The sequence below is a fragment of the Schistocerca nitens genome, chromosome 4 (genome assembly GCF_023898315.1).
Source record: "Schistocerca nitens isolate TAMUIC-IGC-003100 chromosome 4, iqSchNite1.1, whole genome shotgun sequence".
In the NCBI taxonomy this organism is placed as follows: Eukaryota; Metazoa; Arthropoda; class Insecta; order Orthoptera; family Acrididae; genus Schistocerca; species Schistocerca nitens.
This window is the reverse complement of record NC_064617.1, coordinates 658,250,855-658,270,021: the sequence shown is the minus strand read 5'-3', so window position 1 is coordinate 658,270,021 and position 19,167 is coordinate 658,250,855. Positions and strand designations below refer to the sequence as shown.

The 19,167-nt window shown below is 38.1% G+C and overlaps 1 pseudogene; it reads right to left on the bottom strand.

Moving 5' to 3' along the window:
• Window positions 1-17,682: 17,682 nt before the first annotated feature.
• Window positions 17,683-17,782, bottom strand: LOC126254817 (U6 spliceosomal RNA; annotated as a pseudogene).
• Between the last annotated feature and the right edge of the window lie 1,385 nt (window positions 17,783-19,167).

Sequence of the window (19,167 nt, the reverse complement as noted above, 5' to 3'; positions counted from 1 at the left end):
CCAGTTCCATATCACTTCCAGCGCTTCATAGCGGCGAGTTCAAAAAATGGTTCAAATGGCTCTGAGCACTATGGGACTCAACTGCTGAGGTCATTAGTCCCCTAGAACTTAGAACTAGTTAAACCTAACTAACCTAAGGACATCACAAACATCCATGCCCGAGGCAGGATTCGAACCTGCGACCGTAGCGGTCTTGCGGTTCCAGACTGCAGCGCCTTTAACCGCACGGCCACTTCGGCCGGCTCATAGCGGCGAGATTGCTGTTTTAAAAGGTTGACTAATATCTTCACAGGTGACTTGAAAGTCCCGGCATACACTAGTTGTCATGGGTCCCATCAGGCAGACGCACCGCTTCGGTTTGGGAGCAGGGCCTCGGTCGTGTGGAGTGGAGGTCCAGATGACGCCAGCCAGCAGCGAAGCCCTGCAAAACGGAATGCGCATGCGCGACCCGCTCCGGTAACCCTGTTGGCCCGTGGCGTGGCCTGCTGACCCTCGGGGCCGAAATGCGGACTTGTCGAGCGTGGGAGTGCGGCTGTTTCTCCCCAACTCTAGAAATTATCCCCTCTCTAGTGGTTGTCGAACTGTAACGGTGTACCACGAAGAGGCAACGGATAGAAGCCATCTGTTGTGAGTGAAATACTTACAGCCACGATAAGAGATGCACGTGTCATCGGTACGGTAAATTGCAAAGCAGACGTAGCAGGTTTGAATTCTGACAGTAATTGCAGTTTTGGTCACAGAAATTTAGGAAGAGAGGGACTATGGGTGCTTGCTGATTACCAGATCATAAGCCAGCCTGGATGAAACCGTTTTAGGTCCCAGCGACGTTAAACGGAGTCAGGAAATTTGTTCTCGATTGGAATACGCCGTTGGACGAGTACGGTAAGCCTAAGGGGGGAGGGGGGGGAGTGTTATGTATTATACATTTTCCAAAGTCTTCATTTACTGATGTCCATTATGTAATTAAGAATCGAACATTTCATATAAACAGGACATTAACAAACTGACCATCTCAAAAAATATGCAGACAGTGTAAAGTTTTGATGTAAGAAAAAAGAAAAAATTGCTTACTTAGTTATTACGTTTTACTTGTTAACATATCTTGCCAATATGTTTCTTTTGGCCGGCCGCGGTGGTCTAGCGGTTCTGGCGCTGCAGTCCGGAACCACGGGACTGTTACGGTCGCAGGTTCGAATCCTGCCTCGGGCATGGGTGTGTGTGATGTCCTTAGGTTAGTTAGGTTTAAGTAGTTCTAAGTTCTAGGGGACTTATGACCTAAGATGTTGAGTCCCATAGTGCTCAGAGCCATTTGAACCATTTTTTCTTTTGTAAATTATTTTTACGTCGACACGAAAATGGCATTTCCTGCCAAAACTAGTCTTCAGTAAAGCATTATTCATTACAAAAAGCTTATGATGGTAGTATGAATTTCTTCATTTCATGTAGGATCTTGTCATAAGACCGATGTCTAAATCCACATCACGGAATTGTTCTGCCCGCCTAAAAGAGGTTTGAATTTTATTGACAAACAAGTTTTGTTGCCGTGTTTCGTCTGTAATGTGAGAAAAGTTGGTGACCAAACTTTCCTATCATCTGACCTTGGACCAATGTCTTGAGTTACACTCCACAGGTCTCTGCAGTGTATTGTGCATTGTAGCCATCCGGTGATGTCATCCATAGGATGGGATCTTTCAGTTTGGCCCTGCCTCGGCGTTACTACACATTGTTGTCGAATATTTTACGTTTCCTGTATTCTCATAGTCCTCATTCATATAACACAGACACAGCACTACTCTACAGAAACACACCATTACTTCCAGAACAAAGGTATATCATTTGATATCGAACGATAAGAAAAGAATGTCTTTCTCTTTGAAAAACAATTTTTTTATGGAAACATTTTCTCCTTTTTTTCTCGTATGTTACCTACATGCATCTTTCAAGTTGCACATAGCAACTGCTGGAATGACTTCCAGAATAAAAATTCCTTTGACGACATTACAATCAACTAATTGTATGAATGCCACTATCCACTTAAATGAGACTGAAAGATGGAAGCATGAGAGCAGTTTGCCTACATTTAGGGGCTATAGCCTTATGCCCTGGTGACATCATCAAACAACAACCCCTTTGCTCTCTGCCACCACGCTCTCCAGTTACTCAAAGCAAAGTATTAAAAACCAGCATTAATAAGAAAATAAATAAAAGAAGAATGCGAAATGGTGGAACTGGCCTAGTTGTAGTTCGTAACATTATCCTCCATTCTCCTACTTTCCAGCAATCACACTACATTGTTAAAATGAGGTGCAAAAATTGCAACAAGTAACATTATCTTCGTAATATTTGTGTGATATTAAAATTATGCATAAAAATGACGCCAAGGTGAAATGGATGCATTAGTCAGTATAGCCACCTTACATCCAGCAGTTGCATCAGCAACACATCCTTTCTTTTCAGAACATCTTATTAGAATACTGACGAGTACAGTACCCTGATATGATATTCTGAATAGACAAGACAGGTTGCTGCCACTACTTCGTAGGTATGACGGTAAACCTGACTGATCAAAACATGTCTCTAATTAAAAATGTGTAAATGACACTGAACAATAAATAAGAAATATCTTAAATATGCATTATTCACTTGAATGTCAAAGATATTTAGACACATGTTTGTATCTCTGGTGCAATAATAAAATGATGCTTAAATTTGGCACTAAATTGTATTATATCCGCGATGTTTACATAACATAGCATAAATACACACACACATACACACACACACACACACGCACACGCACACACACACACACACACACACACACACACACACACACACACAAACACAATCGCATATACGAGCGCGATTTCACACACACACACACACACACACACACACACACACACAAACACACAAACACACACACACGCACATACACTACATAACGTAACACATCCATCCATCCCTTATTCTAACATCAGAGGTCAGCAATTTAGTCGCCAGTAAACTAAAAGGCCCAATTGCACAAAACGACCCGAATTATTTATCCAAACCTTACGTTTCCACTATTTCCACATCCGGAACACAACACCCTGAATTGTGTGAAATCACATTAAAAGTTATGTAAACAATTTTTCATTACTAACTACAAAAACTCCAAAAAATCGAATTCAGAGTAGCTCACTTGTCTCACCCGTGAAGTTCATCAGAAGCAGTGTAACATTTGCTATGGAATGTTGTAACAAGTATGAAACATATTCTCCATAAATATTTAAAATCCAATGTTCTCTTATACAGTTAACTAACGATATAATAATACATAGTTGTTGAATATGAGTTTCACTTTAAACAATTTTCCACAAAGATTCAACTGCTAGTTTATGTCCTTTTTGCCTGTCTTCGCCAATACATGGCTGCAGAAGTAAAGACTACTGTGGCACAGTGTAAGACGCAACGGAGGCTCAGATTAATGGTTCATCACATATGTAATGCTTGTAAAATGTCGCAATATTCTAAAATTCGCAATATTATAAGAGTCTGTAAAAATGCATCAGCAAGACAAAACCGTGCAATGTTTATGTCGAGGATCACAATGACAATGTAAAGTATCACATTGTTATTAATCACATGTATTCGTAAAACTGGTGCCTAATACGTGATTTTGAGCACTGAAGAATGGTACTGGAATGCCTTAACACATATGGTTGACAGAAATTAAGCAGTTGATATTTAAATTTAGGCCACAAGGTTCGAAACTAACATGATGCGGCTAGTCAAGCACACAAATTAATATACTTCGTGAATGGAACTGACGTTAACGTTTCCCACCATCAATTTAGGACAAGGGCAAAGATAATATATCGTTAGAAGAATCTTATCTAGTGTATTGATTGGCAGTTACTACAAATGATTGGACCTAGTCAAGATTAAGTAAGAAACAAACAGCTGCAGTCGAATCTACAGATCTCTAAACTGTATATCTGTCAGAAATTAAGGTCTCTAAAATATTTACAGACTGTGTTTCCTATAATCACTCATTAAATAACGCCAGCATGTAATAAAAATATGCAGTCTAAAACACAACACCCCCCACACAACATAGACAATCAACATTTTAGAAAGGGAGAAAGAAATCATTTTATTACAGTCTATCACTTACACTGGAGAAAGATTCCTATGTTTATGCACACACTCGCGCACACACACACACACACAAAGACCAAAGACGGTGACAGAGGTGTAACATATCAAAAGTCGACACAGAGTCGATATATTGAAAGTAATTTTTTTGATAAAATTATTTATCATTTATCAAGCATAAAAATAAGCACACAAAAGCAGGTTACAAGTAAAATTACACATTTGTACGAACATAAAGTTCTGTTTATTCTTGACATAATAACGCTTTTGCACATTTTAACCACACTGGATCTTAAAATTAAATGTTTCCAAGTCTTAATATTCTATATTACTTGTTAAAATGTGTATATCATGCATATTGGTACTACTTATAAACACTTTTAGGTTAACCAGCAATTAGAGTATTAATTTCGGTGCTGCACCGCACTTAGCAAGCTCTGTGACCCTCAAATTAAATATTTCCACACATAAATTGACTGTATTAATTTTTTAAATACTCAGGCTTGCTTACTGATACGACCAAAATAAATTACAAGTTAGTGGACGATTGTAGTTTTCTCTTTGTACCACACATTAAATATATCTAATTACATTAAAATTGGTTACAAAAAAACACACATGAGCACAACTGCAGATCTAACATGCGGCTTTAAATGCTCCAAGAATTAACGAAGTAAACAGTGGCAATATTTTATGCTTGTAAATAGCAGTTATATGTCTCCTTCATTAACTTACGCAGTATAGGTAGGACTTAATGTTTTAACATGAAGCATAACGGTCTTTCATTTTATTTTCCACATCAAGTAATAATCGATGCTTGGTGTAAGTTCCTTCACAATATAAATTATTTCATTATCATGTGATTATTGCTCACCACATCCGAATCCAGCATGAATACTAATAGCTCAACCAGTTCAGTTGGGTCGACTTCTGCAGGCGATTTGTTGGATAATGTCTCCCAGTAATGAACGTCATAATAATCGTCCTTTTCCTCTTCCTCCTTGCTGTAGTACAATGATCAGTTGAGAATTATGTTCATTGTTTAGAACGACAATAAGTGGAGAATGATGCTCAGCAAAGAGTAGTGGTCAGTGGAGAATGACAGTCAATGGACAATGATGGGCAATGGAAAATGATGATCAATGGAAATGATGGTCAGTAGAGAATATAGTCAATGGTAGATGATGATCAATGGAGAAAGATGGTTAATGGAGAATGATGGACAATAGGGATAATAATGGTCAATGAAGAATTATGTTCAGCAGAGAGAATGATGATCAGTGAGAGAGATGATCTGTGGAGAAGGATGGTCCATGGAATATTATGGCCAGTGGAGAAAGATGTTCAACGAAGAATGGTGGTCAGTGGAGAATTGTGGTCAGTGGGGAATTATTGTCTTGAAAGACTGATTATCAGTGGAGAATTAAAGTCGGTGGGAAATGATGGTCAGTGGAGAAAGCCAATGGGTAATGATGGTGAGAGAACAATTATTGTAACTGGTAAGTTACTGTCAGTGGAGAAAGGTGTTCAGTCTAGAATGATAGATCAAGGAGGATTATTGTCAATGGTATGTTGAGAATTATTGTCAGTTTAGAGTTATTGTCAGAGGAGAATGATTGTCAGTGGAGAATAATGGTCAATCACAATTGTTGCTCAATGGAGAATTGTGACCAATGGAGAGTAATGCTCAGTGGAGACTTATAGTCAGTTGAGAATGATGCTTAGAGTACAGGGCGACTTTCATAATCCACTGTGTTTAAAATTCTTCATAAACAACTATCCAGGGCTTATTTTGAGGCTGTGTAATTAATAATATGTTAACAGAAGGCAATTATTGTGAACTTTAGTACAGCTACAACAAACTTACTGCAATATATCTCTTAATATAATTTCGTTCATTATTGTGAAGGATGGTCAGTTTACAGATTGACTAACGCTACACAGGGAAAGAATGTTGTTATTTATTTTTCCAAACATAGGATTCATAGAGATTTCTTTTCATTATACTCTTGATACCACAATATATTACCCATTTCATTGGTGAAGACATTGTCATTGCAATTATTTGTACATTGTTTGGATGTCGGATTTCGTGTGACATTTCAAACAAATGATAACGTTTTGATCCAGTTCATTATGATGTACTTTCCTGAACATAAAATCTTACTTCGTTGGGGTTAGTGTTAAAGTACACATGCTTTGGGGTGATGTTTCTTGGAAATGAGAAAGAGTAAGAGGAGGACTTAAAGAAAAAAATTCCAACTGAATCCTCTCCCAACCACGTGCTGTTTGACACAAGGTAAGGAATTCTGGGTAATCACATCTCCACAGATTTCCCACTTAGCAGTCGAATAATAGTATGTTCTATGCTTTCTATGCTTCCACATCTGTCTCATTATCTAATCAGTAACTTTCATCCCTCTGATTTATACACTAACGTCAATATTCATACATTACAGAGAAAGATGGTTAGTGGAAAATAAGGGACTACAGTTTTCCCCAGATCTTGACTTCATAAGTATCAACTCAATTTGCTTATCACAACATGCTGAAACAAATCTCAAGTTGTTTAGCCGACATCATGATAAGACTTGCTGACATCCGTGCATGTACACTGATGCAATCTTCAAGCTTCTCTTGTTTAACTGAATGACGACGTATGGGTCATTCGTTACTGTTTGTTGCGATTTTTTGTGGTGTAACCTGCTGATTATCCTCACAATGGCAACATGGAATTTCGAATTTGCCCTTATGTCAAGAAAAAGGTGCCAGCGTCCCATACTAAGACATCAAAGAAATTATTTTCTTCCTTATACGACACTAAAAGCTATGTCATTCACAACAGAAATTTTAAGCAATGTTTTCAACATAAACTGGTTTTTAAAGGGATTCATTTAATGTTTAGAGGTCCGTACCTCTGTCTTAAAAATGGAACTCTTATAAGACCACTTTGTTGTCTGCTCTCTGTCAGACGTTTAAGAACCCTTTTTCTAAGGAACGAGAGGACGTATGAAGTACAAATTTATGCCACATATTAAGGTCTATGGTCCATTGGAGGTGTAAAAATTTTAAGGTTCTAAATAAATTCATTCAAAAGGTATGGCCATTCATGTCACATATTCTGATACTCGAAGACTCACTCATCAAAATTTGTAGGGTACTTCCCATTTGTACAGAATCATGAAATTTGGCAAGAAGCAAGGTTTCACAGTACAAGTAAATGGAAAAATGTGAAACTGTTAATTTTTAATTATATCACACGATAAATACTTCCTTTGTCAATTTTTATCGCACTTCAAACTTGAAATTAAAACAATTCTCGAAAGTTTTGAAATCTATGGGACGAATATCTTGTCAGTATCAATGTCGATAAAAGGCAAGAATCGTCAGTGTCCTGGATTCGCGGAATGGATTAGCTGCCTGTATGTGTAGTCTTGTACGGAACCTTCAGTGCGTCGAGTCCATCTCGCACCTGGTCAATGTCTTTATCGCTTAGGCAAGCTTCCTGGTTGAAGCCGTACAATGAGACTAATACATAAAACCGTGTTAGTGTAAGCAATGAGTTCGAGAAGAATTTTCAAAGTGGTCAATAATTGTATGTTTGGAAAAACCGTAGAAAAAGTGTGAAAGATTCTGAACAAAAGGCTAGCGATACCCTGGGAAGACAGATATGCGGTAGTTGCATTAATTACCAAATCAAATTTCCGGTGGAGCATTATTTTTAACGAAAATTTAATAACCTTTGACCTAACTAGACTTAATAGAGACACTGATGAACCCATTGCAGTAGGATTGGCCGTTTTAAATATTTACGAAATGCTTCTTCTTGACTTTCATTCGGTCCACACGCCCTAGATCTACCTACCACAGAAACGTCTGAGGTGCCGGGAAACGAAATTAGCTTCTAAGGGACTGGAGGCAGTGAAGCTAACCACTTGGCTACAGCTTATTGTATATATAAGGAAAATAGTGACGATGAATAAAACCCTGTCTCTCTCTTTCTCCCTGTAATGCCTACTTTAATGAGAAAATAACATTATAACGTTTAATACAGAGGGATTGGAAGCTGTAACGTTGATAGTAGTTAGTCAACGACGTTCTAATATGTTACAGAAGAGATGAAAGGAGTGCAGTTTCCGCAGTGCTCTAACAGCAGAGGATGCCAATGAATTTATCTACAAGATGAGGTTAATACCTTAGCATGAGGTTACCGATATGTCTGACTGACTTTGATATCAGTCAAGTTTCAGACATGAGGCTAATATTGTAGTTCCCTGTACATTTTAACCACTAAGTTAGATCTGCTCACGTTCGTGTTTTTGCAACCAATTATTATATATATACTAAGATGGTATCTGTTCTTTCGGACTTGGTTAGAGTTTTTGTAGAGCTCTGTACTCGTAATTATAGTTGCGTTTTACGAAGATCGGTCTGTATGTGTGGGCTTTTGTACTACATTAGTGATAAATAATTCTATTAAAGATTTCAACTTTCGAAATATCGACCCTGACAATGCAGATGGCGATATTTCATCCGTGTCATTTCCGTTGTTGTTGTAGGTATGCACATAAACAAAGCAGTCATTTTTCAGTGTGAGATATTCGTCGTCGTAAGACATCTTCTTCCTTCCCTCCTAATATCATGTTGCACTGTAAGTGATAAAGACGCCGTCTTCCTTTCTCCTTAACACCATGTTTGGCTGTGTAGTCCGGGATTGTGATGTTTTGTATTGCATTTTTTATTACCTTTTGTTGTTATTCAGTAATGGTTGTAGGAAATACAGTCCACATTTCCCACCGGTAAACGTTTTAGAAAGTCATATTTCAATTGGTGGTAATAGAACTTAGGTGATGACAGTAAACAGCAACAGACTGAACAGTCTTAGTATTTAGGTACTGTAAAAACGCTTAAGTATTTCATTAGGGTCTCACAGCTTGAATATGCCTAAATAATTACATTTATATTACTATTTATTTGTGTATTCGCCTAGTATTTTAGCCTTCTCAGGTCGGTTTCAGTTTTTTAGGCCTGAGTTTAAGAGTAAACTGTCTGTTAATTTCCTTAAGTCAAGTGTGTTTTAGCATAGGAATGTTATTCTCTAGATCCAAAATCATGTTTCAAACACCAAATTGACGAATACCTATGAAAAAGCAATATGGTAATTGTTGTAAACATTTTTATACTCGACATAAACATTGCACCTCGAAGCTTATGTGTTTTTGCAGACTTTTAGAATGCTGAGACATTTGGCAAACATCGTAGATTTGGTAAATGATTAATTTGAGTTCTGTTATATCTTTCACTATGGTACAATCAGCGTAGTTTGAACGCCTATTAGTGCAGCCATGTGTTGGCAAAAACAGACAACAGGACTTTGTATCAGCATTTGATTTTATTTCCCATTTTTATAGCTTTGTGGATTATTATTAATTAAAACTCCTCTTCAGTAATTAAGTATTATTAAATTGTTGATTGCATTTCATGAGGAAATATTGTTGTTTCACTATTTATGGAGAATGTGGTTTATGCTTGTTCTAATATTCCATAGCAAATGATAAGTAGGCACCACTGAAACTCACAGATGCGACATCCACATATGTCTGCCTTATCCCATTGTTCCTGACTGCCCTTTCTCTATCACTAATAAGAATACCAGTCCGCATACTTTCCCTCCATCTGCACGTGTGTCCCAAAGCTTCGTCGACTTCTCTGTCATGTACATTGCCGATATGCTCAGACCATGTTAGCCAGTCCACCTCTTTCAGTATGCTCATGTCACTCCTTTCCTCGCCCTCTGTCCTACACTCCAAAAATCTTGATAAACCCTCCAACTCTACCTCAGTCAATTTTTCTCGTGATGTAAATAATGGTTCCTCAAGATCAACTCTTCAAAACCGCAGGCAATAGTTTTTTCCACTTCCATTACTTCTACCTTACCATTTATGACCGTCCTCTCCAGTTAAATAATACACTGAAGTACCTTGGACTAACCATCGACCGTTAACTAAGTGGAAACCTCGCTGCTATCTAACAGAATGATGGCAATAGGTCAAAACTTCTAAGTGACCGAACTTGGGGACTGCACTCCTTCACTGTCTTCTGTCCATACAAAATCTAGAGTCGACCCAGCCTTTCCTACGCAAATAATGCATGAATATCCGCTCCATCTAAGTTTAATAAGTCCTTCCAAACCCTTGAAAGTCGAACGCTCTACGTAGCTTTCCGCATCTGTTTAACTTCCCCCACATTGATTCTTTACTATCTTATCAAATTACTACCTCTCCTTTCTCGCACTGCACACCTTCGAAAATCATCCGCAAACTCGATTCCACTAAATCTATTCTTCGCCTCTGATTTCCGATCCTAGTATGCTGCCTTGCCTTTACCGACTCATCCCACCTGCACACTCCTGACATACTCTCGCAACGAAATGCCGACCTTGTCTGCCCCGAGATGTACACTTTCCACCATTTACAAATCAACCCTACACATTCCACATCATCGGTTCTCCCTTTTCCTTCCCACCCTATCTTTCCCTACCCCTTTCTCTTTTCTTTCTCTATGCCTTTTTCCCCTTCTTTTATTTCCAGCATCCCTAACTACTTCTCCATGTTTCCCAACATCCACTCCTCCTCCATCGATATTTCCCATCGGTCCTTCATCATCCTACTCCCACTCTCCCAACCTTCACATTGCCTGACCTTTCCCCAGGGAAGGTCCTTCACTTCTCAATGACACGTAGTGCTTCTTTTTAAGATCAATGTTGTAAATCATGTTTTAGGTGTATTATTATTATTCTTGTTTTACATTTTTGTTATTCCTGTTTTCAGACAATAACGAAATGCAAGTTTCTTTTGATTAAAACTTCCAGTAATTCCAGCTTTACAAATTTTCCAGTTCTCTCGTAAATAAGTTACCTTTTAATTTAGTGTTCTTTTTCTGCTTAGTGCTACATGTCCTTGTGCTCCCCCCCCCCACCCCTCTCTCCGCATCCAACTGTGTGAGGGAGGTGAAATCACAGTAAAGACAAAGAAATCAGAGATGCGTCTGACGGACCAGTCCACAAAGATTTTTTTGCAGTCAGAAGTAAAAACATAGTTAAGATTAAATTTGACATTATTTTACGAAATTAAAGTAGGGTTACACATTTTAGATGTATAAAACCATGTGCAAACACTGCAAACATATTTTTTTGATAAACAATTCGGATAATTTTGAGCATACCACAGAGGGAGCTAACTGTAATTGGCTCTTTCATTTAACTGCCTGCTGAAGTATTAGTCTTTGCTTGGAGGATAAGTGAGGAATGTGGTACATAATGCAGTGTGTGTGCGCGCGCGCGTGTGTGTATGTGTGTGTGTGTGTGTGTGTGTGTGTGTGTGTGTGTGTATTTACGGCAATTGTGAGTAAATGTTATTAATTTTAATATTACGCCAGAAATACATAATTATGTGAAACTAACACCTGCACTTTACAAGATATTTCAGGCGCAAAATGGGTGAAATATCCTATAGCATTCCTACAGATAATAAATAAGCTTTATTTTTATTAAATGGCGGCGCTGATACAGAGTAATATGTAGCTTCTCTGTTGTGGAGACTGTGAAACGTGCAGCGAATAGCGATTATCTTCTTCTTTGTTTACTGACTTGTTAGAGACAATCAAAATGATGGAAACTTCTGGCTGTATAGTGGAAACATCTTTACAAGCAGTACTTTGGAGCACTACGTTATTGACCAATACAGTGGAGTCAACTCTGTTGTTCCGATGGAACAAAATTTTTTCGTGTTCAAGGATTAGTATCGATGTTTCATTAACTCATCCGCGAATATAGGTCATGAGTCAGCTAAGTGTCCCATTTATTTAATACTATTACAGGTATTATAATATCTTCTATCTACTTTTTTTCTATTTATGATGATTTGTGGTATTGTATTCCATATAGTCCTATGGAGCATATGTAATTTCGTTACATAATTTTTGTGCTTATTTATGGAATAACAGTCAAAAAGTGATTTCAGACTCTCTTCAATTATTTTTCACCCAGCGACTCTCATAAAAGATAGTGTTTCCATGGTCAGATTGCATGTGCCCACATATTCTTTGTCTAAAATCGTAGTTGATGTGAGCAGACTTAAATGAATACTTTATTTGGACAAGGTGCCGTCGGTAGATGATGCACTTATTGCCTTGCATGCATATTACAACAAAAATAATGTTGGTACGAGCCGTTGAACACTTGGAGACTTGGGCTGATCCTGAACGTGTTGAGACTGGCGATTGTGATCCATGCTTCTTATAAGCAGAAGTTTTGAACATGACTGTTTCTCAGCAACCGTATACTGATTTCAACATAGGATTATACAGCCAACAGGTCACGCATAACTGGTAGGTACATTGACCTAGATTTCGACACCTACTGAGAGTGGCCTCATCAGAATGAAATTTTGCTAAATTCCATAAAATAATACATAGAGAATTAGGAATGAAAAAAACGCATTACCCAAGATGACAATTTTCATAACGTACAAAGGTTACTTACGTAAAATAACATTACTGAAAAGCAACGATCAGAATTTAGAGCGGCTATACTGAAGTCAAAATTGAAACAAAACGTTCTAGCCTTTGCCACGTGTGCCCAGCTGGGAACATCAGACTAACCGGCCCAATGGCTTACATTGCTGCCAAGAAAACAATACCAGTTGCACCACATATGAGGCGCGGATAGTAACAGGTGCTCATTTTAAACATTATAACAGAAATTTTGACAATACACAGTAGTCAAGCAGATTAAGTATAACAGAACCCTATGTTAGGCTTTACTGAAATTACTATTACGTGGAACGCGAGAATGATACAGAAAAAAATTTGCAAACAGCTGTACAATCCAGCGAATATTTGCATGTAGGTAATTTCAGCGGCAAATATCTATGACAATAGAAGAAAATGAAGTTTCAGAACCAGAAGCAGGGAAAAATATAGTAAAAAACAGAGGAATCTAAATTCCGCAAACAGTGGACTGAAACCGTTGACAAAATATTTGTTAAGTAGTTGTAACTGTTCATTGAGCATAAAGCAATCGTTCTTAGATGTATGCTTGAGAATCTCCAGCTCTTCGAGTACATAGAGTCTGTGACCTTTCTTTTTTCTACGTAAAAGGGAAATTTCTTCAGTGGGTTTCGAATTGTGTCCGGAAATTAGCAGATGGTCAGCAAAAGTGGAATTGTGTACAATATTGCCTCTTTCCCCAACAAATGATCTTGTACCTGACACTAAAAGAACTTCCAGCTTGTCCTATATAACAAACGGGACACGTATTGCAAGTGATTTTATACACTCCTGAATTGTGTACCGGAGCAACTGTGGCTTGAGATTGTCATGATTTGAGAGTTATTGTTCATGGAAAAGGAAACTATGGATCCATATTTTTTAATCAGATGACGAGGAATTTTGTACGTTATAGGACCTAAAACGGAATGGAGAAAACATTTTTGTACTCTTTAGTGTTGGTAATAACATTGTTTCCTAAAGTGGTCGCTTTAGTGGTCGATCTTAGGCTATACAACTTGGAGTCTATTTCTCCACTGCAGAATATGTCTGATTGCAGTCTGATGGCAGTTGTTTACTTGTTCTGTGTCAGGAGGTCTTTCTACTTTTCGTGGTCATTGTTCACCCACTGTCTTGTGGTTCGTCTCGTGGTAGGCCTTGTGGCCTAGAGGAGTCAGAACAAAAATAGTGAAACTGAATTCCAAAATTTCTTTTAATAGAAGTTCTTAGCACAGAAAATTTCTCTCAAATATGTTAGAGGAATGATTAATGATAGATATCAGTTTTCCGTTGTACAAAAGTACTGTTTTACAACTGAAAAACATCATTCTGTGTATGAAATACGATATTAGAGATTCTTTGAAATGGAAGATGTTCTAAATTTTAAAATGTACAGATTGCACCTTTCATTAAGTAACACAATGTCTCCTCTTTGCTTCTCCACTTTACTGAATATAGTTGACGACAGAATTAATTATATACAGGAAAATATCGAAAAAAACGCACAATAAGAAGATTAAAGAATTAATTACACAGCACATTGGTGATCCTTGTACAGTGTCTTCACCAGTACATGAATTTTACCCGTGGCTTGTCAAGTTAACAGACATACACTTTTCCGCAACACGGACAGCCGTCCTTAACAAAGAATTAATATATAATGGTACTCTTAGATTAAATGACGACAATATGAAACGTATAAATGCTGATGTTACGGTAGCCACTAAACGAAATAACTTAAATAAACTCGAGACATGTAAGACTGTATTAAGGACCAAAGAAACACATGTGAACACACGACAGCTTGAACACGAGATTGGATTCCTAAAATCAGTGTACATCGTATTCTTACACGTCACCGGTTACATCATTAACATATACACCTACATCATGAAGAGCATGGAAATTATTTCCAGCATCGTGTACAGTTCTGTCAGTGGGCACAGCAGCAAATCGTCGCCAACCCGAACTTCTTCTTCAATCTTCTATTTACCGATGAATGTTCCTTCTCAAACAAAGGACAGGTAAGTACGAGGAACATGAATTATTGGTCTCGCGACAACCCACGATTCCTTAGACTGGTGGAACATCAGCGTAAATGGAAAGTTAAAGTCTGGTGTGGGATGCTAGGTACTACAACTATTGGCCCTTATTTCATCAATGGTAGGCTAAACGGCACGGCGTTTGCCAACAACCTCACACGAATTCTTCTTCCTCTTCTGGATGAAGTGCCACTAAGAACCAAAATGCTTATGTGGTATCAACACGATTGATGTCCAGCTCGTAACGCCTTACGTGCACGTCGTGTTCTGAACCGAAGGTATCCTGCCAGATGGATTGGTCGAGGAGGAACAGTTACTTGGCCTGCTATGTCTCCTGATTTAAATCATCTGGACATTTTCCCTTTGGGAATGCATTAAAGACGTTCTCTATCGTGATATTCCAACATGCAGGAACGTATCGTGCTTGCTTGTAATTCTCTTCAGCAACACTGGAAGCAGTAAATAATTCTTTCATTCAACGAGTGCACCAGGTTACCGATGTCCAGGTTTACCATTCTGAGCACCTTTGAATGTTCTATTCCTGGGTAATGGTACAAGAGAGTCAAAGTCAATTTTGTGTTATGTTTTTATTTGGATTTCATTTGTTTTCTGGCAACTCCAGCAAGTGGGCGAGTTTGTGGTCTCGGGTTCAAACTCATTGTTGTGTTATGTAACTAAAAACGTTGTCTTTCAATGAATGGTGAACTGTGATACATTTCTGAGTCGGTCTTTATGAGAGGAAATGAATTACCGAATAAAAAATACCGGGTGCCGTTTAAAAAAGTCATACCGCTCTTCATATCTTTGTAAAAAACAAAGCTACAACTAAGAAATCATGTTGATTGATTTCCCCGTGACCTTTAAGGAACATTTGCTTGAAACATTTTGTAATTCGCATCTGGACAAAAAGTCATTTAGGGTGGTCAAGATAAATGGGACACCCTGTATATTGGTCAAACTGGACGTGGTTTTACAACACGGTTCAAAGAACATATCTAGGGTACAGCACGTACTTTGGACAACATCTGAATTTTAATAGTCATTCAGAAGGAGTTACCATGAATAACCTCAAAGTTCTGCGTACTGTTCCAAAAGGTTTACTCCTGAACAGTCTTGAAGTATTAGAAATCTTTTTGTATTTCAAAAATAATTTGTCAATCTTGTTGATGAATTGGTGGACTTTCAACAAAAAGCTTTCTTCGATTTATTTGAAGACATCATTTGAATAGACAGCTGCTTTTCTCTTTTAACTTTATTCCTGTGGCTTTTTCATTTTGTAAACTAAAATTCATAACTGATAGATCCATATAATTATGTTGTTGTGGATTTATTAACAAATTGTAGACACGAGTGACTACTCTGGGACTTTTTTGAGATATATTATTTGACCATGGGCTCTTTTATCAGCACATTTTATACGTTGACTTGATGTCCCGATCGATATGGTCTACTGGAGGCCAAGTACATTGTTTCCTGCGAAAAAATAGTGCTGTACTAAACAATATGATCAGCATTTCAGTTTTATTATACGATTGGACGTTATTTTATAATCAGTTTTTATACGTTGACGTTATATACTAGAAATAATGTTTTATTGGCCTCCAAGTGTTAGTGTTCTCTAGTAAAACAGGTCTGTATAACGAGTATGACCAGCTTTTTTGGGCAACCTATAATAAAAATTGTACCGGCGCCACTTCAAGACGGCATCCTGATTATCTTTAACATCTGTGATCGACATCATTCGTTATGGTAACACATGGCGTCCATGATATACATCTTTGATACTTACTGGCCATGGGAACGGCGTCAATAGATAGCGTCTTCAGGCCAGAAGACTGCACCAATGTTCCACCAGAGTTCGTAATATTCAGCACACAGTTTAATTTCTGCATAAACATCATAGATGATAATTATTTTATATTTGTTTATTCTGTACACACACTCTCTTGATTAAATAGCTGAAGCTGTGGATATTTTAAACTAGTTAAATAAATTATTTCCGCCAGATGATACAACAAGAAATAAGAGTAATAATTTTAAAATAATCTTGTTATATTAACCACTATTTTTAACATTCTGTTCTCTCTTATAGGCATAACTTTTTATAATCATTCACTTTTAAATAAACGGTCTCTTCAAATGACACATAACTTATGTAAGTCGTCTCTCATAGGCTGACGTTGACGTCATAGCACAAATACGCCCTCTCCAGATCTATATAATGTAATGCCTCCAATGCAATAGCAACAGTTTCAGCGACTGAGGTCAGCTGACTGTGTTATGTCTCGTCACCTTCAGCTGATGGGTAACGACTCTTCCATTTTAATGTGTATAAATTATTTTAAGCCTTTGACTTGTTTATGTAAATAGCACGTTTTATATCTTTCATACTAGTGTCTGAAGACGGCCTAAGCCTAGACCGAAACTGGTCATTTTACTAAAGTACCATCGCGACCTATACTGTTTTCTCACAGATTTTATACAGGCTGGTGTAAATGGTGTAATTTGTCGAGAACAAAACAGCCAAGTGGTCACTGTAAATTGAGTTTACAATGCTATGTGCATCGTAGCATCCATTAGTTTTGGGGTGAACAAAATGTGGTTAGGATCTCAGTCCCCTCTCAAGTAAAAAACTGATGGATGTTTGGCTCTTATTCTATCTGTAAGTCTGATCAGCAGTAGGTCGGTTGCCGCTAAATAACGTGTTACGATTGTTGGCAGAAGGATGTCCATTGGATTCACATCACCAATATTATTTCTGTGTTCCTATATTGTACAGGGGAATCATAGCTTTGTTCCAACTATAGCGTTTCACATATAAGTCGTTACTCCGCGTTTGCCAATTGCCCTGCATTTCTGCAACAACTGTACTTTGGTGTATTGCAGTTCTTCCGTTCTGACATTCATGTACTGCGATTTCAGTGATATGAATGTCTTAGCATAGCATCCGGTGATAAATGTGGAACACCTCAGTGTTTTTCATGTGATTCTTACACAGAAGCGAATCTTCTCTTTATCTTTCCAGTTTTAGCGTATGAACAGCAGAATCTATAGAGTGGTGGTAGTGACAGTGAAGTCACAGGTGCTCAGTCCGTCACGGCATGAGATAATTATTTCGCACCGCCTCTGCCATGACCGTTTTAACGTTGCGATGCCTGCAGATCCCCATCTTTATTCTTTGTGTTATTTGATGTTTTGAACTCTAAATCTTCTTTAATTACGCAATATCAGAAAACATTACTATTCGTGATGTTGGTGTTGTCGTTGAATGTATTTTCAAACGCATTTCAGATTCCCGTAGTTCATCCTGGATTGTGGAGTCGCAGACACCTCTCACCACCAACAAATTTTTGTTATATGTTGTTATATCGTGCGCACGGTTTACTCGACATCGCCATTGGAAGTATTTTGTAAGCACAGTAACTTATAAGGCTATATAATCTGTCACAGGGCTCGCTCCTTGGCGTAATTTAGATAGTTGCCCAAGTATTGACTTAATATTAACGCTCTTCAGGAGGGAGCTGATCTTCCCTATCACTGAATCACAGAATGGCAAAGACACACGATTTTTCATTTACTCCTCGCCGGTGCTCTTCTTCTTGACACTGACTATAGTTTCTTGCACTGTTTCTTCGTTGTAACAGCCATTTTGTAACAACAAAGAAACAGCACAGAAATATTAGTCAGTATCCAAAAGTACAGATAATATGTTATTGCACCCGTGGTCCAGGGATAACGTTTTTGTTTAGTAAACAAAAGTCCTCGGTTCCGGGTTCATCCGCATCACAGCTTAAAATTGAAATAAAAATCATCAGCCGTGACGGCCTTGTCAAGGAGGGTGGAGGAGCGAAAAAAAGTTAGGGCACTCTCTTGCACTTGGGTTGGGAAATTGCCCTAAAGACCGAAGAATCAGCAATGATCAACGACATGAGGATGCAGACGGCTATGGAACTACTGCATTAACGGCACATAATATGTATCCACAGGACATATGGCCTGTAACTGAATAAAATTCAGATGATCTCTACAGTGGCAAAAGACTTCACAGTAGTCCTCCATTCGGAGCTGCGACAGAGGACTGCTTAGCGTAAGGTTACGGTGGGAAAAAGATTCAGTAACTAGCGAAAGAAGAAAAGTGCTTGAAAAATTTGAAGAAATCGAAATAGAAATGACTATCGGAAGGACTGTCTTAGCATATTGAAAAGTCAAAACAACATTGAAATTAATAGCAAGGGCGGTAACATTAAGAGTGCAAAGGAAATCCCCTCGTTAAGTGCAGAGGAGAAAGCGCATAGGTGGGTAGAGTACATTGAATGCCTCTCTGTGTGTGAAAGAGAGAGGACTTGTTTGATGACATAACATAAGAACAATCATGAGTCGACAGGAAGAGACAGGGGTCCAATGTTAGAATCAGAATTTAAAAGAGCTTTGGAAGACT